This window comes from Papio anubis, chromosome 4, assembly GCF_008728515.1.
Source record: "Papio anubis isolate 15944 chromosome 4, Panubis1.0, whole genome shotgun sequence".
Lineage (NCBI taxonomy): Eukaryota > Metazoa > Chordata > Mammalia > Primates > Cercopithecidae > Papio > Papio anubis.
In genome coordinates this window covers 23,740,013-23,764,718 of record NC_044979.1, presented here as the reverse complement: position 1 = coordinate 23,764,718, position 24,706 = coordinate 23,740,013, and the positions used below count along the sequence as shown (strand labels likewise).

Sequence of the window (24,706 nt, the reverse complement as noted above, 5' to 3'; positions counted from 1 at the left end):
CAAGCCTACAGATACTGATGGTTTTGCTTTTGGTTGCAACGGTAGACAAGGTGATTCTAGATCCTGACCTGAGCCCTGTGTCCTGCTGCTGCCCAGATTCTCTTTGTCAGCGTTTCATGCTTGCCACTGACTGAGCTAAAGGCTCTGGATTAGGTCTTACCACACAGCTCTGTGGCAGAGAGGAGAGGTGGGCAATGCCAGTTGGTTAGAACGTGGGAAGGAGGAACAGGATATTTCCACTTAGGGTGTTATTTTGCTTTGTTTTTTGCTTACCTTAAGCAATTGGCCATAAAGGAAATATATGGCCCTGTCCTTAGGTAGTTAAGTTTCAATCAGTAGTTAAAACTAACATTAGAAAAAGTTTTAAGCATACTTTAAACAAACAAGAACATATTAGAAATAGGAACATGAAATGTATTTATTACATCAATAAAGTGTGCCTAAATTTTTCAGAGTTGACTTAACTGCTTAATAGATAATCTGATCGCTTTGATGACGTGTAGCTTGAACTAGAAGGTATTGACTTCAGACACTCCTTCTTTGTGAATATCAAAAATTTCTAAGTACAACCTTTATTGATGAGATTGTCAAAAATTGAGTCTAATAGAATTAAAGAGGTTCAATTTTGTCAAACTGGAAATTATTAAATTTATCCTATATGCTGGAGGCTGTGCTAAATTCTACAGATAACAGATAAATGAGGCTGGGCGAGGTGGCTCACACCTGTAATCCCAGAAATTTGGGAGTCCGAGTCGGGTGGATCACCTGAGTTAGGAGTTCGAGACCAGCCTGGCCAACATGGTGAAACCCCGTCTCTACTAAAAATACAAAAATTAGCTAGGTGTGGTGGTGGGCGCCTGTAATCCCAGCTACTCAGGAAGCTGAAGCAGGAGAATCACTTGAACCTGGGAGGCAGAGGTTGAATCGGTGAGCTGAGATCATGCCACTGCACTCCGGCCTGGTGACAGAGTGAGACTTCATCTCAAAAAAAAAGAAGATAAATGATATGACTCTTACCCTTGCACAGGTGTCCATACTGTTTCCTCAGCTTTGCCTCCTCAACCATGAGGGTTCTAATCTTCATAGTTGCTTCTCTTCAATAAGTTCTATTTATTTAGGAAGCCACACACAGGCACATAGGCAGAAGAAGAGAACTGGAAGACTGCATCCATTGGAAAATTTAATATACATAAAAATTTAGTGCACCATTTCTTATCACTTGCTGAAACCTAGGTGACTTCACATCATGCCTCACAAACAACAGTCAGTGCTTATTGATAATGATGACAGTGGTAGTGGCAGTGGTGATGATTACGATGATGAAGACAAGAGAAACAACTGCCACTGCCTTTCCACAAACTTTGGACTTTTTATTATCTACACTAGGTCTTTCGTGATGACTGGTAGTTATACCCAGTTTAAACTTCAGGTACACCATGACTCTGTGAAGAGAAAGATACATTTTTCTCAGTGTCTCTTATGCCTGTAGCCACGGGAAACTTATCAAACACTGACGTCAGCTGCTTTCCCATGAGAAGTTCAGAAATTTCATAAGACCACAAATGACTTTCTCTTTCCTATTTGCTTCAGACAAGTACAGAACTCTTCATGAAGCTTAAAAATAAACATCTGACCTTCATGGATACATTCTCAATGCTTCTCCAATCAGAAATCATCTTGCCTGTAAAAATCCACCCTCATTCTTCTATTAACAATGGAAAGATCTCGGATGATGCAAATAGCATCGCAGATTACTCTTCATTAAATGATTGTCCAAGAGAAAGGAGAAAAGGCACCTGTGATTAGGCACCATTTTAAGATATCAAAGCCCATCTTTTGCACTATTATAGAACAGGATAAGATCTGGTGTTTTTTTTTTTTTTCATAGTTTTACAAAATTGGCTCCTCTGAGAACATACATCTAAGCTATATCCTTTGCACTCCATAAAATTTTAAGAACTCAGCAAAATTTCCCTGGGTAGCTTCCTAGTCTTGGACCTGATGGTATAGAAATAAGCTAAGAATTGAGTCATTCTACTTTCTTTTTTTTTTTTTTTTTTTTTTTTTGAGACGGAGTCTCGCGCTGTGTCACCCAGGCTGGAGTGCAGTGGGGCGATCTCGGCTCACTGCAAGCTCCGCCTCCCAGGTTCATGCCATTCTCCTGCCTCAGCCTCCGAGTAGCTGGGACTACAGGCGCCCGCCACCACGCCCGGCTAGTTTTTTGTATTTTTAGTAGAGACAGGGTTTCACCATGTTAGCCAGGATGGTCTCTATCTCCTGACCTCGTGATCCACCCGCCTCGGCCTCCCAAAGTGCTGGGATTACAGGCTTGAGCCACCGCGCCCGGCCTGAGTCATTCTACTTTCTAGATGCAGGATAACAAAGAAGAAGGCAGAGAAAGGAGCTGATAATATTCATGAAGGGTCAACAATATGCTAGGTTCAATACTAGGCACTTTATGTGTTATCTCAATCATCACTCAACAACAGACTTTTTTCTTTCGTTCTTTTCTTTTTTCTAAGACTGAGTCTCGCTCTGTCTCCCAAGCTGGAGTGCAATGGTGCAATCTTCGCTCACTGCAACCTCTGTCTCCCGGGTTCACACGATTCTCCTGCCTCAGCCACCCGAGTAGATGGGATTACAGGAGCACACCACCACACCGGCTAATTTTTTTTTTTTTTTTTTTTTTTTAAGTAGAGACGGGGTTTCACTGTGTTGACCAGACTGGTCTCAAACTCCTGACCTTGTGATCTGCCCGCCTTGGCCTCCCAAAGTGCTAGGATTATAGGCATGAGCCAGTGCACCCGGCCAATAACAGACTTTTATGAAGCATATGATATATGCCAGAGAACATGCTAAATGCTTGGTATGGAGTGATTGATAAGACCATGCCCTTACCATTGGGAAGCCCATACTCATGCAATGCTACCATAGAGGCATTAACCAAGTACAATGGAAGAAGGAAAAAATCCTTCAAGGTAGTTATTACTATCCTCATTTTAAAATTGAAGTAGCTGATACCTGTTAGGTATCTTTTGAAAAGAGTTTCTCTTAGGTTATTAAGTGTAGAGTTCTATGTGACCCCATAGTCAGTCTTACAACTCCATGCTGTTTTAATGGGAAAGATCTATTTTCAATCCAACTGAATGATTTAAAGCTTTGTCTGCAATCCAATAAATCTGTTTGCTACAGAATGCCACAAGAATTCTGACTTTCACTGAATAATTGACTTTTTCTTTAATTATAAGAACAATTTCCTTAATTTCCCACTTTAGCCTGTTTGGTAGCTAAATTCCTAACATATTATGATATTAATACATCTCGTCCCTCTTATCTACTCATTTATACAAATATCTCTATACATTTCCATATGCATAAGTCCTTAATAACACAGAAAACATATCCCATAAAAATCAAGAGAGTCTCATACAGACATAAACCTATACACTAAAATACAAGCATACTGTAAATGAATTTGTTCAAGATACATAGGCAAAATCTGAAATGGAAACATACAATTTTAAGAAATAAAGAGGCAACATTGTTCAAGGGCTTGATGCACAAAAGAGCTACAAGAAATAATTTGGGGAAGGTGGGTGGTTAAAAGTGAGGAGGAGAAACAGTGGATACTAAGCAAGGGGTTGGATGGATGGTGAAATTTCATGGCATTCTTAAGATGATAAGTAGTCCCTGTATTTGGATTGCCTTGGTATGGGCCACTTGCAAAAACATTCAATATTTCCCTTCTAAGATATGGTAAGCCAAAAAATATATATGGAAAGTTCACTAAGTCATTGGTAAATAATCCAGTGTTGACTTTTAATTTAGAAATAACTGACCAAATTGATCCCAGCCTTCCCAACTACAATTCTCCCCCTGCAGAGTACATTGATTTGTATTATCTTATTGTTTTCTCTCATTGTTTGTCTTTCTTTTTACTATTTTATTTTCTTACTGGTACAATATATGACCAGAGATAGTGAACCTTCATGATTTTATATATTTTGAGCTCATAAATTCCCTTGAGTTGTCATCTTTCCAGACTAAAGCTTCATCTTTTTCTATTCACATGTTCTAAAAATAATCTTTTTAATGATGTGTGACATATAGAGAAGTGCACAATTTATAATTGTACAGAATGATGCACTTTCACAGAATGAACGCAACTGAGTAGTCAGCATCCAAATCACAAAACAGAATACTACTTGTACTCAAAAGCCCCCCAAATGTTCCTTCAGAGTCATGCCTTCCCCCACCCAGCCACTACCTCATGATAACCATTATTCTGATTTCTAACATGAAATATTAATTTTGTCTGGGCTTTGGTTTTTATATTAATGAAATCATACAGTAATTTTTTGTTGTGTTGTTTACATTATGATTCTGAGATTGATTGCCTGAGCAACACTTAGATCATTCTAATTGCTATATAGGGTTTCATTGTTTACCTCCCACGATTTATCCATTTTGCTGTTGATAGACATTGAGGTTATTTCCATTTCGTGGCTATTACTAATAGTACTGCTATGAACGTTCAAGTTCATGTCTTCTGGTGAATATATGCATGGATTTTTGTTGTATATATGCCTATGAGTAAGATCTCTGGGTCACAGGGTATACAAATATTCAGCTTTAGCACGTGCTGCCAAATCTTTTTCCCAAGTGATTTTGCCAATTTATATTCCCACAGCAGTGCATGAGCATTTCAGTTGCTCACTAACATTTTGATTTATGTCTTTTAAATTTTAGCTACTCTAGTGGCATGTAGCTTTAGTTCATCATAAGTTTCAATTTGAATTTTTCTAATGATTAATGAGATTCAGCACTTTTTCATATGCTTGTTGACCTTTTTGTCTTTTTGTTTTTGTTTTTGTTTTGAGACAAGGTCTCTCTCTGTCCCCAGGCTGGAGTGCACTGTCATGATCATGGCATACTGTGGCCTTGACCTCCCTGGCTCAAGAGATCCTCCCACCTCAGCTTCCCAGGTAGCTGAGACTACAGGCATGCACCACCACACCTGGCTAATTTATTTTTTAGTTGTTGGCAATTTTAAATATCTTCTTTTGTGAAATGCCTGTTGAAATCATTACTTATTTCTCTACTAGATCATCCATCTTTTTCTTTTTGATGTGTGGAAATTGTTTATATATTCCGGATACAAGTTCTTTGTCATCCATATTGCTAATATTATTTTCTCAATCTATGGCTTTCATCGTCACTCTTTTTATGGTTTTTAGTTTTAATGTAACACAAGTTTTTTATTTTTATGTCCTGTTTACAAAATCTTTGCCTATCCCAAAATCATGGAGATTTTTTTTTTTTCTGAAAGTCCAAATGTGTAAGTTTTCACATTTAGATCTACAATCAATCTGAAAGAATTTGAGGGAATGATGCTAAATAGAGGTCAAGTTTTGATTTTCCTTTTTCCATATAGATATTCATTTAGGTGTGGGATGATGTTACTTTCCTACAGATAGGGATTGTCTTACCTTCTGGTTTCGATGGAGTCGGGAAAGTTCTCTTCAGTGAAACGGGGCTGAGCTGACCTACAACTCCTCTTCCATTTTGCATGACTCCTTCAACCTGTGGTTTGCTCCCTCTCCGTGGCTGAATTCTCCAAGGGTCCTAACTAAGGTTGTATCCAAGACCGTTTATCACAGTGTAATCTGCATACAGTAAAATTTACTCTTTTCAGTGTACAGTTCTGCAAGTTTTGACAAGTGCATATAGTTAAATAACAATCACCATGAATTAGATATAGCACAGCTCTGTCACCCCAGAATGGTCCTTCCCTCTTGCACTTAAAGTTGTTTTCTACTCAGCTCCACAAGACTGCTAAGACTCTGCTCTGCTTCTCAGAAATGTTCTACTTAGTTTCTCTCTTGTATCTTCTTGTCCTTTGTATCTTAAGTACACCAAATTCCTTGAGGGGGAAATCACTGAATGTGAGATTACTTTTCCAGGCCTTCCTTCTCTCTAAGATGTTGGCCCCTCAAATCCTGGTTACCACAGCAGTTCTGGGATGCCTCAAAATTAATTTTGGTTTTGTGGAATATTATCCAGAGTTTCTAGTTGTTCTCAATGAAAGCACTAGACTGCCACAAGGTATTCCTTTTAGGCAGATACCTATGTCGGTCTAGCTACATTCCACAAACTCATCAACAATCTCCTCCAAAACATTTAAAGAAAAATGTTCTATAGAACTCAAAAAGGTAAAAGAAAATGTCAATGTTGGCAGCTATGGCTGCTCCATGTATCCAGTTATGGAAGGAGCTTTGGAATAAAATAAACCTGGGTTTTAATTCTAACTTGGTCATTTATTAACCATGTGACAATGAATCTTACTTCCAAGTGGGGATAATAAAAAACAACTAGTTTCAGTTTTCTCATGAAGATTAAATGAAAGAACAGACATCAAGTACCTTGCAAATAGTAGGCATTCAATAAATTATAGATATTATTATGTAATATATTATCATTTCTCTTAGAGTTATAAAATGCAGTCATCTCTTAGAAATAATGGAGAAGGAGTAGGGGTAGGTGGACTTGAAAAGTAATACTCTTCTCTGAGCACCCTGTTAGATGCTGAAAAGGGGAAACTTGGTTGAACTTGTTTTATTCAAAATGATATCAAGGTCATTCACATACACAATAAATTTTTTTTTCATGGAAAGATGGTAGAAATAAATCAGCTGAATCGAAGTACTGTTGCAAATCTATTCCAAATGCTTCATGTTACAGATGAAGGAATTGAGTGGTTAAATGACTTTTTCAAGGGCAATTCACTTGTTAGTATTTATTTAAATGACCCAAATTCCCTAAGATCATATATTTCTTTTCTTCTAACATACTCCTAGCTCCCGTGTTTAACTATAAATGCAAAGCAGAGACAATTAATAATGTTTCATTATTACTCATTCTGACTAAAACCTATCAATCTATTTTTAAATATTTTATTTTAATTTCCATCCCCACAAATTATGTGACTTCCTGCCAACTATGATTGAAATAGCTACTTGCCATTCCTTTCCCATTTTAAGGATTATGTCCTGTAGCTTTTCATTTTTCTGTCTGTTATTAAGAAATGATCTGCCTTATCCTGTAATGTATGAAAGGAGCTCGTGCAAGCCTGTAGAACACAGCTCTCTTGAAGTCTACCAAGCAAAAAAGGGAGTGGGGAACCTCCATCCCTCTGGGCACTGGATAAAAAGGTGACCATGTGCTTCTTTGGCACTTTCATCTCTGGGCAGGGACAGATCCTCATGCTTTCCAGCAGGGGCAGCCCTGTGGGGATCGTTTTTTGGTAAGACCCTCTGTCCAGCACATCTTTCAGCATTGTGTACTCTACGAACAGACATATGAGCCTGAATCTCACATGGACTGAGTAACTTGGAAGAGTTTCATGATCCCAGAGCACACAGCCATCTCATAAAAGCCTCACATCAGGCTTCTCAAGGGCTCTGCCTGGAACATGCTTCCCTCAGATCTTTACATTGGGGGCTTCTTCCTAGAAATGTGTTTTTAGCCTAGATGTCTCCTGTTCAGAGAGACTATCCCTCACCAACCAACCTCCAGGGACCCTCAGTGGACCTCTTTACATCCTGCTGTTTTTTATTTGCTCACCATCAGAAATGTGTGTTGTCTGAACTCCAGCAGAATATAAGCTCCATGGAAGCAGAGCCCTTGTACATCACTGTGTGCTGTGTCCTGGAGCAGAGGACTCACTCAGTGAACAAACGAATGTGCTCCTGTATCCACCAGATACACCCAGCACGGTGGGTCAGGCCCTGGCTTTGAATACTGGCCTCACCACTAGCGGGGTGAATTCGGGCAAATGACTTCAGCCAAGGAACTTCTCAGTGCTTATCCTAAGATAAGAATATGTATTTTACAAGGTTGTTACAGTAATCAAATGAAATAATGTGTGCAATGTGTTTAGCACAAGACCTATCACTGAAAAATACTTAACAAACAATAGTTGTTATTATTATTTCCATAATGAAAGCAAATCATATTATGAAAAAGTCACTGAGGAATTGTTTTATAAAAATGGTAATGTTGAAATCAGAGACCCTAATTCAACCATGTAAGATAAAATTTTAAATTAATGAAAATCTGGGTCTTCTTGTTAGTTATTTACAATTATTTATTTTTGTAAAGGATCCCTAATTTAACCTTTGCAATGATTCTCTGTTGAAATAAGTTATCATAACATCCTCTCCTCTTCCCCCACCACCAGCCTCTTAGTACCCATTTGGAAAATGCCATCTTTTTTTTGTTTGTTTTTGTTTTTTCGTTTTGTTTTGTTTTTGAGACAGAGTCTCACTCTGTCACCCAGGGTGGAGTGCAGTGGCGCAACCTCAGCTCATTGCAAGCTCCGCCTCCCGGGTTCATGCCATTCTCCTGCCTCAGCCCCGAGTAGCTGGGACTACAGGCATGCGCCACCACACCCGGCTACTTTTTTGGATTTTTAGTAGAGATGGGGTTTCACCATTCACAGGATGGTCTCGATCTCCTGACCTTGTGATCCACCCGCCTCAGCCTCCCAAAGTGCTGGGATTATAGGCGTGAGCCACCGTGCCCGGCCTGCCATCTTTCTGAGAATACTTGCAATAGAGATTTTAAATTAGGATACTAACCGTCTCCTGTAAATATGTGCTAGCAATGTTTTTAGAAATGTTTAACTAGAAAGGTGCTAGTTACAGTTGTTCATGCTACTAAATGACTTTTGCTAGAGGTTCATGCTACTAAATGACTTTTCCTGAGGGTTCTAAGAAAATCACTATACTTAGAGGACTAGAAATCTGATCAAGAGAGAAGAAATTACTTCTTTCTTTTTATTACACCTTGGTTCTCCCATAGTAAATGTTTTCATATAAAACTCATTTCTCCCCATGCCTGAGGAGATGGTTAAATCAAAGGAGCAATAACTAGTCCCTGGCTGTTTGCCACTGGCTGCAATGGGGACTCGGGGAGGAAGACAGGCTCATTTGCCTAACAGGGCCCAGCTCCCTTTCCGTCGTCCTTCATCTTGGGCCTTTTCCTTCCTTACTACCTCCGGTCTAGACTCAGCTTTCCCTGCAGAGACCTTTGGCAACTGCTTCTGAGCCAGGGCAGCCAGCATCTGTGTGTCGGGCACTGCTTTAAGCTATGGCTTAAAGGGCTCAAGTGAGGAATGGTTCACCTGGGCATCTATTTGAAGTTGCAAGGTAACTGATGGGAGAGAAAGATCTTAAAACAGGGAGTGAGATGCTTTCGCAACTCTGGCCCTTAGACCCTAAATCTGAAAATAGAAAGGAAAGAGATTATCTGAAGGCAAACTCTACTGTTAGTGATTCTGCCATTCATTTTATGTTTTCTCTTGAAAGCCTTTCTGTCTTTGTCTCACTAACAAGATAGTTTGTGGACATACACAGACACTATAGACCAAAAAGTTTTCCACTTATAACATTTTCTTCCTTCACTTTCCCTTTATTCATTCTCAAATTTTAAAATAAAAATACTGAGGGGATTGGGAGCAGCAAAAAAGAAACTTGGCAATTAGATACTGTCCCCGGGTTTGTCTTAACTATACCTCTTTCTCCAGAATAATTTATTCAGAATAATTCTGAGATGGACTCTGCAATAATTGTATTTTCCTTAAAATGCAAATGCACAATAGCTATTTCTACCGCTGCCTTACTTCTTCCTTTAGATTCTAACAACAGTACTTGAGGAAGAAATGATATTTGAAAATATATAGTCTGTATTAACTAAAATTCATTCAACTTAATTATGTTTCGATCCTCCTTTTATTCCAGGTATCACTGGAACATTTCAAGATCATCAAATCAAATTCCACAGGGATTGGTGATCTACCAGAAGGCTCAGACATCTGATTGCTGACCTGTGAGTAAAGTTTATGTTTTATTAATACTTTGGGCTCTGCTCTTAGGAATTACCCAGTCTCTGTGCCTGGTATTCTAAATTCTTACATCTAAAGATGCACTGTGAGAGACCAGTCTTTCTGCTATGGCCCTCCTACTTTACTTACCAGTTAATTAATCAGTTAGAATCTATCAAGTTTTGAAGGATCTATCAAGTCTTGTATCCTGTTTTGTAATCTGATTTTTTTTTCTTTATTGTTAAATGTTTCCTGCAATGTAATTAATATCTTTCACAAAACCGTCCTGATAAATCATGAAGTCTTCACTTCTTGTGAAAATGCTAGTGACTTGAATCAATAAAGACAACATGAGTCAGCCTTCCAAGATGAATAAGCTCACCTTTGTGCAAACACTGGTGATCTCAGGAGCACTAAGTACCCCTCACTTTCAACAAATCTCTCACCTGGGAAGAAAACTTCTACCAGAACAAGGACCACCTAGGGAGGTGAAAGAGGGGATTTCCACTTTAGAGGATGGAGAAACCAAAGGACACTTCACTCATTCACAATTTTGCTGAGCTTGGCTCCAGTAGGTAGGAAAGTTCTTCAGGAGTTCAGCACACCACTCAGGCAATTGTTGTTTCAAGATTCTATCTGTTGCCCCCCTGCAAGTTTTCTCAGGCTGCCATAGTGAAAATCCACAGACTGGGTGGCTTAAACAACAGAGATTTCTTTTCTCACCATTCTGGAGGCTGGAAGTCTGAGATCAAGGTGCTGGCATGGTGGATTTCTCGAGGCCCTCCTTGCAGATGGCCACCTTCTCCCTGTGTCTTCACATGGTAGTCTCTCCAGGCACACACCTGTCTGGTGTCTTTCTCTCTGTGCCCAAATTTCCTCTTCTTGTAAAAACACCAGTCATATTGGATTAGGCCCACCCTAAAGACCTCATTTTAACTTAATCGCTCTTTGAAGAACTTATCTCCAAATGCAGTTACATTCTGAGGTCCTGAAAGTTAGGATTTCAACGTATGAATTTGGGGGAAATACTATTCAGTCCATAATGCTGCTGCCATCATTTTCTCTCTCTAATATGCTGATTTTTTTGTTTATTGCACATGGACTTCCCTCCGATTCTCCCCTTCTGAACTCCCTTAGCGATTACATTACTCTCAGAGCATTTGCAGTTCCTACAGTATATTATAGTCATTTGTGTACAGCTCTCATTTCCTTATGACAGTCTATAAATTCTGAAATCAGAGAGTGTGCCTTTTACATCTCTCATAGCACTAGAGGAGATGTAAAAGGCACTAGAGGAGATGTTTTGTATACAGTAGATACTTTGTAATATTTGTTAAATGAATGAATGAATGAATGAATGAATAAATGAATGAATGGAAAGAGGATTAGATGCAGCTTCTGAACCTACAATTTATTTGCTTTAAGACTGTCTCCAAAGGATGAGTATTAATGATGCTTTCTCCTCACTTCCTGCCCCCTAAGACAGGTAGAAATAAGTTAAGGCTGAGGAGAAAGATTGAAAGAAAGGTGTGATTGACTAATGGCAGGAGAGTTACCTTTCTCCCAAAGAGGCAGGAAACAGTAAATAGCACGAGCATGCCCCAGTTAAGGTGGCCTTTCCATGAGAATACTGTTTGGGAATCCAAGAGGGACTTACTGAGTTTAAAGCCTGTGGGACATGCAAGGGCACGTGTCTAGAAAACAATGCATATGCAGGTCTGAAGGTCAGGTGAGAACCAGAGATGTTCACAGTCACCGCCTACAGGCAGGAAGCAGCAGTGTGTCAATGGATGAGGCCACCAAGGAAGACTGTAGAGGGAGAGGAGCAGTGACTTAAAGATTCCATCAGAAATTGTATACGGAAACTTCTCCTGCTAGATAATAGGAGAAGGACCCGTCCAAGAGGAAGAACACTACACAATACTTCTAATGAAGCTGTGTGAGAACATGTAGATGAGCTAATGTGTGTGTCTATTTTTTCTTCCCTTGCGTTTTTGGACCTATTTTGTTCCTTCTCTGTCCTGTCTTTTGGGGACTATGCCCCAAACCATTCCTGTGAGCCTAGCCCCACCCACCTTTGCTCCCTTCTTGCTAACTCCACCTATGGTCATTGTCTGACTCCCCTGCTGCCTGCTCAGGGAATCCTAGACAAACTTCCTTTGGGCCCATTTTCTTCATCAGCCAATCAGAGCTGATCAGAATGGACAGAAGGGGAGGCCAGGATGAGAATCCTTAATGACCAAAGAGAGACAGGGGCAGGTCGTTTTCAGGGTCAGGTGGCTGCAATGCAGTGGTCACAGAGCATCATATTGTTTAAAGGCCCCAGATAGGGGTGGAGGACTGTGCCTCTTTTTCCTTGAACTTCCTCTTTTGTCCATTGTCCCCTGCTGATTGTCCCACTCCACTTGCTCCCCAGAATAAGCTTTGGCAGTATTTTAGGGTTTCCCTGCCAGACCAGAGAGTGGAGGGGCCAGGCCATGACCCCTGACAGTCATTACCAGCCTCCCCTCTCTAGGCCTCACCATCAAATGTCATTTCTTATGGAGTCATATTAACCCCTGGGCTGAATTTCCCTAATTTGCTCTGCTAGCATGATGCAAATGAAAGGGGTAAAGGTATTTATTCATCTCTCTTTTATTTTCCAAAGTGTTATTTCTTTTCCTTTAAGTTCTCGCCTTGCTTTTACTTTATTTTTCTTCTCTCTCCTTTAGTTCTCCTTCCTTAATAGAAACCCTTGATCTTCAGGGTGATTTTCTGATTATTAGCAGAAGAGGCTATCAGAGATCTGGAAGCCACCTCCCGCGTTTCTTTATTCTCCTGCCTCATCCAATTGTTTTAAATGTATATTGAGACACCAGCTATCTCCAAGAACCCACTTTCACACTTTCCTCTTTGTGTTCTTGGAGTAGCCAGGAAAAAGATGCCCATTTTCTTGAAGGTACCCAAAATGTCAGTGACACCTGGGTCAGTGATTTTATGCAAATTGCTATGTATATCAAATGAGAAATGTGGAAAGCAAGAGGAAACCCTTTGCAATCCATGAATGGTCTAGCTGGGGTTTTCCAATGAATGATGGCTGGTGGCCAACATAGGTGCCTCCCGACTGTGTTTCATTAATTTCAATCAGCTCACAGGTTTGGAGAGAAGGATCATTTTCCTATGAGCATGTAAAAGAAATGCTTTGAATTGTAAGCACTTCGAAGACTTTGCCCTCATTTTCGAATGGGAGATTTTATAACCACTGTGGGTCAATATTTTTGGAGTCAGTTGAAGCTCCAGATGGAGTGGAAAGAGAAGTTTGGGTTTTTATTTTCTTCTTCTTCTTTTCTTGAGTTTTGCAAAATGAGCCTCCCTGGAAACCCTGACAAAGTCCTTAGTCTCCTTTGGTTTAGGTGGGCCCAAGCCTTTTATAGTAGGATCTGAAGGGATATTTCTTAAACTAAGATTCCTTCCTGTGGGTTTTCGGTAGTAGCTGTAGAACTAGGCTCATATGGGAGAAGGTCTGGCATCCACTCCCTTCCCTGGGAGTCTCCTCTCAAGGAGACTGCTCTCAGGGTCCTTGTCATGAGATATGAGAATCAAAATCCACGATGAGTCTGGGCACAGTCCAGATCTGGTTAAGGATTGAGGGGACACAAGGTCACAGACCCCATGGGACTCCCAGCATTCTGGAAACCTTCATAGTAAAGAGGGTGGAGGACATTCCAACATCACCATGTGCAGCTTTAGTAATTTTGCCCAAATAAACGTGTTTCCCCAGCCAGGGAATTGCACCTGGTCTTGAGAGGCACCTCCACAAAAACACACCTTCCTGCCTGGCGTGACCATTGACAGAGTGCTGAGAAGAGGGACAGAGCAGGGAGTAAAACACACAACGGTGCCAGGAGCTCTTGTCTAGAACTCCTTTCCAGGCTTTTGTTCCCATAAGCGCGCGTGAGGACACAAGTAAAGAGAAAAGAATGATTGTGCTGTTTAGCTCTGAACCAAAAACTATCAAGCCTTTCCTAAGGTTCCAACTCTAATAGGATTTGTACAGTTGTAGGACACAGACTCAACTGCTTCTGAACTCTGCTGTAGGATGCCTAACAAGCTTAAGTTGTGCACATCTCATGCCACTCCGTGCAACAATACTCTAATAGGACTTAAGCAGAACAAACAGTCTAGGGGGGAAAAAAAACCCTAAGACATTTTCCTTCCTACTATTCTCTGCATCCCAGGCTCAACCTAGTGCCAAATTAAATCTAGATTTTTTTTTTTTAATAGACATTTCCTAGAGGAAAAGGCAGAGCTGCATTCCCTGAAACATATTTTAGCTCAAACTTATAACTTGGATTTTTTCTTTCCTCCTCCCTTTTGCTAATTCAACACAAAATGTCCATCACCCACTCTAACACCAGCCTCTAAGAGCTAGAGACAAATGGAGTCTGAATATTCACGCCAATGTGGTACAAATGAGCTGTGATTTTAGGATACTGGCTGTTTTACTGACAGGAGAAAAGGGCAGCTGACTAGTTTAATATACTTGGCTGAAAACACGTTGCTAAAGAGCAGTAAAGAAGGCCAACGTTAATATTGAATCCTGTTCTTGAATGAGCAAATATGATATATCATGGAATGGGGCGTCCTGAGTTTGGGGGAAAGCATTTTATCATATCCACAGGATGCAGACGGGAATGAATGCAAACATATTGCATTCATGTTGGGCCCTAAGGAAGAAGCGCTTTTAGGAGCATTTTCTCCAAGTTCCTCAAAGAATTCCTCCCATAAGTATATGATACCATGATGTTGAATCTGATTTCACACAGAATTACAAAATTATAAATATAAAGACATTTGTTATTATGAGAGACTCCAGGGATCTATGTAACTGTCTCCCATTACTGGCTCATGGTTTATAAATTTAAAAATGCAATTATAAGTTGGGGTTGATGAGGGAAGCCTGTGACCACCATTAGCACCTTCCTTAAACATGCATTAATTCATTCATTCTACAGATGTCACTGGATTGGACCTTCTCCATCTCACGTGCCATATTAGGTCTGTGTTACATCTGCAATTCTAGTATTCCTTACCATAAAATGGACTTTTTAAAAATTAAATGCAGTGGAAAATTTTGTGAATCCAATGACGCGTTCAGTGACGTAAATTGTGATTTCTGATACTGTATTTATTTTTCATTGGCCTTGTCTTGGCAAAGGGTCATAATATTGTAAATTTCTCTGCCCTCTCATCTACCTATCATACTTTATTATGCGGTTTATAGGCAAAACACAGGCATGCACTGCCTGTATCTGTAAATCTACTTTTCTGCAAATCACTTGAAGGGTAATGCATAATTGCCCCTTCCTTGTTTGTTTCCTAGATTATAACTTTTGTATAGAATGTTGGTAAAAGCAGACTATAAAGTAGTTTCAAGTATGCTCCTTCCTCTGTATCCATAGGGGATTGGTTTCAGGACTCCCAGGATACCAAAATATACTGATGCTCAATTCCCTGATATACAAAGGCATAGTATTTGCATATAATCTATGCAGATTCTCATGTATACTTTAAATCATCTCTACTTCTAACACCTAATAAAATGCAAATGCTATGTAGATCACTATTATACTATATTTCCTATTTTTTTATTGTTGTATGGTTTTTTCAATTACATTTTTTTTTTAAATTATGTTTCTATCCCTGGTTGATTGAATCTATGGATGCAGAACCCATGGATATAGAGAGCTGATAGTAATTGAACTTAAAAGCAAAATAAGAGTCCTGTGATATTTTTATGAAATGCTCATGAGAATCAAAGATGAGAGACCAGAAGCCAATTTACCCCGAAGTCAGTAGAGCTTAAGCCATAGGGCCTCTCACGGGGAGAGGTCCCTGCCTCAACACCCCCGTGCCTAACTTTTTACATTTACTATTGTATTCTGGTTTTCCAAGAAGGCCTCTCAAATAATCTTCAGGTCCCACAAAACCTGGACCTGCCCTGAAACTGACACAGATAAACTGAGATGATTTAGCATCATGTCTAAAGCGAATTAAGTGAGCAAAGCAAAGAAATCGTCAAAGTGTGAAATGTGATCATTTATTTTTTTAAGGCCTTAAGACAAATTCAGCTTATTTTCTAAAGTGAACCCCACTTAAGTGAAATAATAAATCAGTTTGCCAAAGCACAAGCGAATATAAACAGAAGATTCATTTTTACTTCATTAATAAACATCAAATATGAACGGAACCTAACATCAAGCAGGCCAAGGCCTCCTGCTGACAGGAAACAGCTCCTAGTAAGAGCATTAGTAGAAGAACATAAATCCTTCCAGGCAATCACGTGATCATTTCATCATTGAGGTCCTTGCCACAGTCTACTTTGTATCATCCATTTACAGGTCTTGTGAGATGTAACAGAGTGTTGTAATGAAAAGCATACAATCTGGGGCTGGGTTGCCTGGATGTAGATCCCAGCTCTACCACTTACTAGCTATGTGACCGTGGGCCAATGACTCACCTTCTCCGGGCCTCTGTCTTTTCATCTGTAAAATGGAGATAATAAGGATTGTCACAAGGATTTAAACTGATATTATCACAGTTCTTAGAACTGTGCTTGGCACATAGTAAGTGCTACATAACTGTTGTCTAAATAAATCAACTTATCCATCTAGACTGAAAGCTGTATGGGATTGCTTGTGGGTTCACCCTTGCAACTCCTCACAGTGCCTAACATGGCACATGGTCAGTCATCAGTGAAAGACTGTAGAAATCAGGGTCACAAACCAGCAACCCAAGGCCCATGCTGCCCTGCAAATGTGCTTCCCTTGTCCAGCATTGATGTGGTTTGGCTTTGTGTCCCCACTCAAATCTCACCTTGAATTGTGATAATCCCCATGTGTCATGGGAGGGACCAGGTGGGAAGTAATTGAATCTTGGGAGTGGGTTTTGCCCTGTGCTGTTCTCATGTGACGGTGAGTAAGTCTCACAAGATCTGATGGTTTTATAAAGGGGATTTCCCCCATACACAAACTCTCTTGCCTGCCGCCATGTAAGACGTCCCTTTGCTCCTCATTTACTTTCCGCCATGATTGTGAGGCCTCCCCAGCCATGTGGAACTGTGAGTCCATTAAACCTCTTTCCTTTATAAATTACCCAGTCTCAGATATGTCTTTATTAGCAGTGTGAGAAGAGACTAATACAAGCATTTAAAAAAAAATTTTGAGTCTGAATGCTCATAGGGATGCAGGCATGCATATGTTCTCCATTTTCCCATAAGCTACCACTCCCCAAATAGTTACCTCTTTGGTCCTTTAAACTATTTGAGTTTGTCATGCCTGATGTAAATGAATGATCACATAACACATGAACACTGCTATAGTTAGTGGCAGTTTTATGGCTCATTGAAGTAGACAGATGGGTCCATAAGGAATTGAAATATGAGTCACTTCCACTCCTTGATACCCTACCTGCAAACAGTGTTCCGGTTAACCTACTTATCCCTGTATCTAAACTAAAGGTCTCAGAAGGGAAATAGGAAATCAAGAATCTGAGCAAGTACTTGCTAAGAAACAGAAATGAGTACAACCTAACGTCAGAGCTGGCCAAGACTTAATCAGTCATGACAAGCTAGGTTATACTGGTGTCAGAAACAGCTAAAATCTCAGCAACTTCAAAACGAACACGTGTTTATCACTCATGCTTTGTCACTAACCCTGGATAGGCAACGGTTTCTAGTCCACATCACTGTCATCCACGCTTAGCAACCTCTACAGACTATGACTGTCTGGAAATCTTACCAACCATGGTGGAGAGAAAAGAGCTCTTTGGAGGGTCTCCTACTGGCAAGGCTACCCTAGAAGTGACATGATACTTCTGCTCAAAACTCACTGACCAGAATTAGCCACTTGGCCCCAGAAGACCACAAGAGGCAAGCACAATTCTATAATGTGCCCAGAAGAAGTAAAACAAGAACATGGGGCAAACAGCACAGGGGATCATAGCTGTGACATTATTTGGAACTTGGAGTCTCAGGCCAGGATTCTTAAGCTTTTCAAGGAGTTCAGCTCGGCAAATATTTCTATTGATACATAACTGCATGGCAAAGTACTCAGCACTGTGAGAGGGTGTCAGAGGAGATGCAGGCCCTGACACCGAGCAGCTTCAGACTTGGTAAAGAGAAACCGATGGTATAAAACCTTTGAATAACAAGGCCATGTAGTATCGATCACCAAGAACAAGGCCAATAATTGCTGTAGAAGCTGAAAGGGAGGGTGGTTCTGGGATGAAGATAGGACTTGAGCTGGACTCTAGAAAAATATATGGGATTTGCAGGAGTGGAGGGCACTTCAGGTTATGGGCGGCAGGAAGCCAGGGACAAAGGCCCAGAGGAGAAATGAGGGTGAAATCATTGCAGGACTCAGGAGTTTGACTTGGCTGTGAGTTGTGTTTGCATGGGAGGGTAGGGTGGGGAAAGAAATCATGTGATGGAAAGAGTGGAGTCATTTCACAGAGAGTTTCTGGGGTCTTCAGAGAAACAAGATGGTGGTATGTGGGAGGAAGATCATTTTTCCTGAATAACTCCATTCAAAACCAAGGAATTTGCACCTCCCAATCACCAGCCCTTCCCAGCCACATTTATTCCCAAAACAAGAGTCCCGAATACCCAACAGCTTCCCAGACCTTCTAGGCAGTCACTGAATGGAGACAGTAGTAAACCCTGGGCTGCTCCTGCCTCCAGTTTAAAGCACCTTTGATCACTTCTCCTGCTGACAAAGAATATCCAAGTTCAAGTGAAATAGCCTCTTGTTGCTGGGGTCAGTGCAGCCTTTTTGCTATGTAACATCTGTTTTTAAAATTCGGCTGAGAGCTGAGACCTTGACTTAAATCTGTTTAACTTAAAAAGCAGCAAGAGAACATCTTGTTTTCATGAATGTCCAGGGGCTGTGTGTCAACAAATAAAAGGTCTGTTTGTGGTATTCAAAGTGGAAAAGCTGGTTGTGAGATGTTCTGCCACTGGGATAAATTTATTATGGACTGTTTGTTTCTTGGAATCAAGCACCAGCATTTGAAAAACACGGTGGACCAGCTTTGTTTAAATCAGCATATTTCTGCTTGATGATGGGTTAGAACCATGTTTTTATTGTCGGAAGTTCACGGAGCTGGATGGGTCTAGAAAGATGCTCTCTTTCATGCCTCCCACCTTAGCCACGTGAAGCTAATGTCTTAACATGGATTCCCTGGGTCTGCATGAATTCTGGCAACAGCTTCTGATGGATCATTAATTTTATGTCACTTATGTAGGACCTGAAGTGGGAAAGAAGTGGGTGAGACTAGTTCACCATCCCTCAAATCTGACTAGTTGCTTTTCTCCTCACCCACCTATTTAGGAGACAGAAGTGGAAAGGAATTATATTTATCTGCACGTAGGGGAGAGAATGTCTGGCACGTACCCGATGTCAATTTAATTTGTTGAATGAATACAAACTCCAGTCTGATAAATTTATGTTCCCTGTATGAATTCATGTCTATATATATATATTAATGTCATTCCTTTTGGAAAAAGTGATTACCGCTCAGATCTTTTTTTTTTTTTTTTTTTTTGAGACAGAGTCTGGCTCTGTCGCCCGGGCTGGAGTGCAGTGGCGAGATCTCAGCTCACTGCAAGCTCCACTTGCAGGGTTTATGCCATTCTCCTGCCTCAGCCTCCCGATTAGCTGGGACTACAGGCGCCCGCCACCTCGCCCGGCTAGTTTTTTGTATTTTTTAGTAGAGACGGGGTTCCACCGTGTTAGCCAGGATGGTCTCGATCTCCTGACCTCGTGATCCGCCCATCTCGGACTCCCAAAGTGCTGGGATTACAGGCTTGAGCCACCGCACCCAGCCACTGCCCAGATCTTAATCTAACATATAGGAAACCATTAGATTGTTCCTGTAGTTCTCTCTCATAGTAGCTTCTTTTTTTCTTCTTTTTTGGTTTCTTCCTGACATTATCTTAATTTGTATTTTATTTGTTGATTGCCCATCTCCACCATCAGGCTACAAGCATCTTGAGGGCAGAATAGTTGCATTCACATCTTATATCCTACACTAAGCAAGGTAGCTAGTACATGAATAATATTTCATAAACATTTATTGAATTTATTTATTTACTTATTTTTATTATACTTTAAGTTCTGGGATACATGTGCAGAACGTGCAGGTTTGTTACATAGGTATACACGTGCCATGGTGGTTTACTGCACCCATCAACCCCCAAACAGGTCCCAGTGTGTGATGTTCCCCTCCCTGTGTCCATGTGTTCTCATTGTTCAGCTTCCACTTATAAGTGAATACATGTGGTGTTTGGTTTTCTGTTCTTATGTTAGTTTGCTGAGAATGATGATTTCCAGCTTCATCGATGTCCCTGCAAAGGACATGAACTCATCCTTTTTTATGGCCGCATAGTATTCCATGGTGTATATGCGCCACAATTTTTTTATTCAGTCTATCATTGATGGACATTTGGGTTGGTTCCAACTCTTTGCTATTGTGAATAGTGCTGCGATAAACATGAGTGCATGTGTCTTTATAGGAAAATGATTTATAATCCTTTGGGTATACACCCAGTAATGGGATTGCTGGGTCAAATGGTATTTCTAGATCTAAATCCTTGAGGAATTGCCACACTGTCTTCCACAATGGTTGAACTAATTTACACTCCCACCAACAGTGTAAAAGCGTTCCTATTTCTCCACACGGTCTCCAGCATCTGTTGTTTCCTGACTTTTTAATGATCGCCATTGAATGTTTTTATTAAAGTTCTCATTGGGATGATAGTTATAGAGTCTCAGCTGCTCTTGACTGTATCTGAATTTAAATATAATACAGAAGACGACAGGACTTATAATGCAGCTGAATATGTCCGGGCCTTTTGTGTGATGACACACTCACATTCATTTGGCCATACACACTGCTGAAGGTCACGGCAGGATAGGCTAAACTATCTATCTCTATTTTCTCGATTTAAGGTGGTCAGCTATATCTGTCATATAGCTGGCCAGGATTAATGTCATAGCACAGGGCTGTAGTTTAGGATTTTTTCCCCTCAAATGAGTAACTCATTCCTGGTGGGATAAATCTGTGACTTTAGCCTTATTAGCAAGAAATTCTGGCCCACGATGCTATCTGGTAAAGGCAGTGTGATACGGTTTGGATTTGTGTCCCTGCCAAATCTCATGTTGAATTGTGATCCCCATTGTTGGAGGAGGGGCCTGGTGGGAGGCGACTGGATCATGGGGAAGGATTTCCCCCCTTGCTGTTCTCCTGATACTGAGTGAGTTCTCACAAGATATGGCTGTTTAAAAGTGTGCAGCACCTCCCCTGCTCTTTCTTCCTCCTACTCGGCCATGTCAGGCATGCCTGCTTCCTGTTTGCCTTCTACAATGATTGAAAGTCTCCTGAGGCCGGCCAGGCGTCGTGGCTCACGCCTATAATCCCAGCACTTTGGGAGGCTGAGGCAGGCGGATCATGAGGTCAGGAGATAGAGACCATCCTGGCTAACACAGTCAAACCTCATCTCTACTAAAAATACAAAAAAAATTAGCCGGGCGTGATGGTACACGCCTGTACTCAGGAGGCTGAGGCAGGAGAATGGCGTGAACCCAGGAAGGGGAGCTTGCAGTGAGCTGAGATCACGCCACTGCACTCCAGTCTGGGCGACAGAGCAAGACTCCATTTGAAAAAAAAAAAAAAGAAAGTCTCCTGAGGCCTCCCCAGCCATGTTACTTATACAGTCTGCAGAATAATGAGCCAATTAACTCTTTTCTTTATAAATTACACAGTCTCAGATAGTTCTTTAGAGCACTGCAAGAGCAGACTAATGCACAGTGCAAGGATCTAGGGTTAGAAAGGTGTTTTGGTAATCAACAGACCTATGGCGTAATGTCCACATTCACTTGTCCAGCGGTCAATGCAGATCTTTCTGGTGATCAAGCAAAATACGAATGCTTTCACTTGAGGGGTACGAAGGTGGATTCATTTGCTCCATTTTTCTTTGGCTGCCTGTGTAGATGGAATTGAAATGGGAATGATAGGTGCATTCCAAAGGATCTCAAGAGAAATGCTCATTCGTTTACAAGAGGTGCAATCCCACAATAGTTTCTTGCTTTGTGTACTTGAAAACATTCCCAAAGAAACAAAGTTGGATGCAGAAAAAATACTGGGAGAAAAGAAAAATAATACTCTAAATTCTGAACAATTCTACTTTAATATGTTGATCTGTCTGCCAGCTGGCCACAGGATTGACTACTTGTAATATATACTTTTGGTAGGCCGCATGTAGTTCTTGGAACTGTTTATATTAGGCTGCAGAAACTTAATTATTCTAAAATTGGCAGGGTGCTCTTTGGTTACTTAATACAAAATTGCTTAGTCATCTTTAAACATAGTGTGGACAGCTTTTGTTTAAGTGTGAAAAATTAGGAATTGCAAATGTACTCCAAGGAGATTTTAAGTCAGGGAGAGAAACAAGAAAGTATCATTCTTTCAAGATACTCAGCAGGTGGTTGCCACATGTTTTAATTTGACAAGCTAGGTAACTGTCGAGTTGAAGTCCTTGATTACAAGTATTTTTCCATTTTCTTTGTAGATATTGTCAGAAGTAGAAAGCTGTTGCTGCTGCTTCTTAGATGGTATTCTAACCCTACACTCTGCAAAGTATAGGTTTTTCAGCAAGAGTGTGAGGAACTCTAACGTCAGCTGCTGGAACAGCTTTCTTGTTCTAAGAAGCGAGCAAGGATGCCATTTCAAGCTGGTTGTCACGAAGATCCTCCTTTTGCCTCTTTTGGTTTGAATCCTTGAACTGTTGCCTTCCATGTATAGTACAGAGCTATAGTGCTTTAGCGAGGAAACAGGCAGGCAGAGTGAGCTTCTTCTGTGTATTTTAAAGTCTAAAGTGGCGCCGGAAGCATCTAGTTTTTCCAGGAATGCCCATGGCAACCTCACACTTTTCCTATGATCTAGGCTGGGGCTCCTAAGAGATGGTGAGAAAAGATAAAAGTCCTGTAGCCAATGGGTTGCCACACAAGGCCTGGGAAGGGTAGGGTCCCAAGCAAACCTCCAGAATGGTGCCTTATGTTTCTAATTACTGAGCATGCTTAGAGAGCACAATCAGGCAACACTTTTTTTAGACTGATGGAAACATTTAAATCGGCTCTGAATGTCAGTGTTCTCTAATTATGATGGAGGAGTAGCAAGGACTTTCCAAAGGCTGCGGAAATTTGAAGTATATCAGCTGAATTCTGATTCTCTTCTTTTCTTATTCATCATGTCTTCTTTTTCTTTCAACATCCAAGAACAAACCTATTCCCTCGGTTAAATGCCTAATACTCCTCTTCCTGAAACCGAAATGTCTCTCTAAGACCAAGTTCTTTTCCGCTAGAGGAAAACAACCGCAACTACAAATCAAAATATAAAATAGAGTTCCATAGTAAACCACCACCATTTCCAAGGTTACTAAGAGCTCAGCCAGAGACACCGCCTTTTGATAACATCTTAGCCAAGTTCATTCGTTTAACAACTAAGTTCAACAAATAAGCACTGCCCTGGCATCTGTTCCAGCTCAACAAATGTGAGCCTAAAGCTGAGTATAAGAAAAATAGTCGGTTAAGAACTTTGAGGAATCATCAAAGAGAGTAATCACTTCTAAGATATAACAACCTTTTACAGAAGACAAATATGTACTTGGTCATTAAAATACAAGCTAGAGACTAAGTGCTCCAATAGAAATACAATATGGGTGTTAGTACAAACTCAGGTTACTGGGTCACTTGTTCAAAGATCCTATGGTTTTGTGCTATTCTTAAGCAGGCCCCAACTGTGAGCCATTCCCTACCTGATGAAAAGTCCAGGTATCCCCAAACTAACAAATAAGTGAAACTACTATCGAAATGACTCATTACTATCTACATTACCATCTAAATGTAAAGAAAGAGGAATCAATCTAAGTACTTTTCAACTTATTATTTATCTGTAAATGTATATGCTTCAATTATATGTCTATTACGTCCAAGGGACATAGCAGATAATGTCCTTTAGTTGGGTTTCAAAGCTTTCCACCTTGGATTATAAACTTCTAGAAGATAGTTTTTAACCTGCTTTGCAGTTTCAGACGACAGTAGACACACCTGATGATCATAATGAACAGACGTCAAATAATTCACTAGAGACTAATTAGTCCCTGATCAATAACAGCTTGTCCTTCACATACAAAAATACTGCTATTAACAAAGCACCTCTAGAACACACCTTTGAATTGTTTTCAACAATATAAATGGATTTGCATCCTGCCATCTAAGCTCTCCTACTTTATATTAGCAAGATAGCTGGCCAAGGCTCTGTATGTGGTTTTTGATCACTAAACTGGAAGTGTTAGCTGAGCAAACCAGTCACCAAAAAGCAGGCACATGAGTTGCTGATTTTTTTTTTTTTTTTTTTAAGATGAGTAGTTCAGCAAGTCCAGAAGGTCATGCACAAATTAAACTACTTTTATGTAAAATATGGTGATCTCTGCAGAATGTTTACAATTGGGAAAGACCCATGGTTTCTGAACTTTCATTCCATGTGAACCACTCTTGGGCCTTGTTACTTAACTTGAAGTGTGATCTCTCTTCAGCCAGTGTCTCAGCTTCTTTTGCATTTGCCAAGCATTTTACTTTCTCAGTTGCAAGTGCCCCGTCACAGCAAGATTGCCCCCATCCAAAGAGCCTCCACAGGAAAATGGAGAGAGTATCAATGAGGGAATTAGGAGAGCACAGCCATGCTTTGAGATGTTGCCCTACGTAACACCCACACCTTATCATATCT

The 24,706-nt window shown here is 40.5% G+C and overlaps 1 protein-coding gene and 1 long non-coding RNA gene across 9 annotated transcripts in view; one reads left to right on the top strand and one right to left on the bottom strand.

The window, feature by feature from the left end:
* The window catches only part of CALD1 (caldesmon 1), a 233,865-nt gene that overhangs the window by 92,451 nt on the left and 116,708 nt on the right, over nucleotides 1-24,706 (top strand). For all 8 annotated transcript variants that reach the window (XR_001901230.3, XR_001901231.3, XR_001901229.3 and 5 more), the window contains exon 2: nucleotides 9,801-9,888. The gene's annotated coding sequence lies outside the window, so the exon portion shown is untranslated. The remainder of the gene's footprint in view (nucleotides 1-9,800; nucleotides 9,889-24,706) is intronic.
* On the bottom strand, nucleotides 1,277-7,786 carry LOC116274662. Its single transcript, XR_004183422.1, has 3 exons — nucleotides 7,624-7,786; nucleotides 5,490-5,666; nucleotides 1,277-1,442 (listed from the first exon to the last, which is right to left on the bottom strand). It is a non-coding gene; the product is annotated as an uncharacterized LOC116274662 (long non-coding RNA).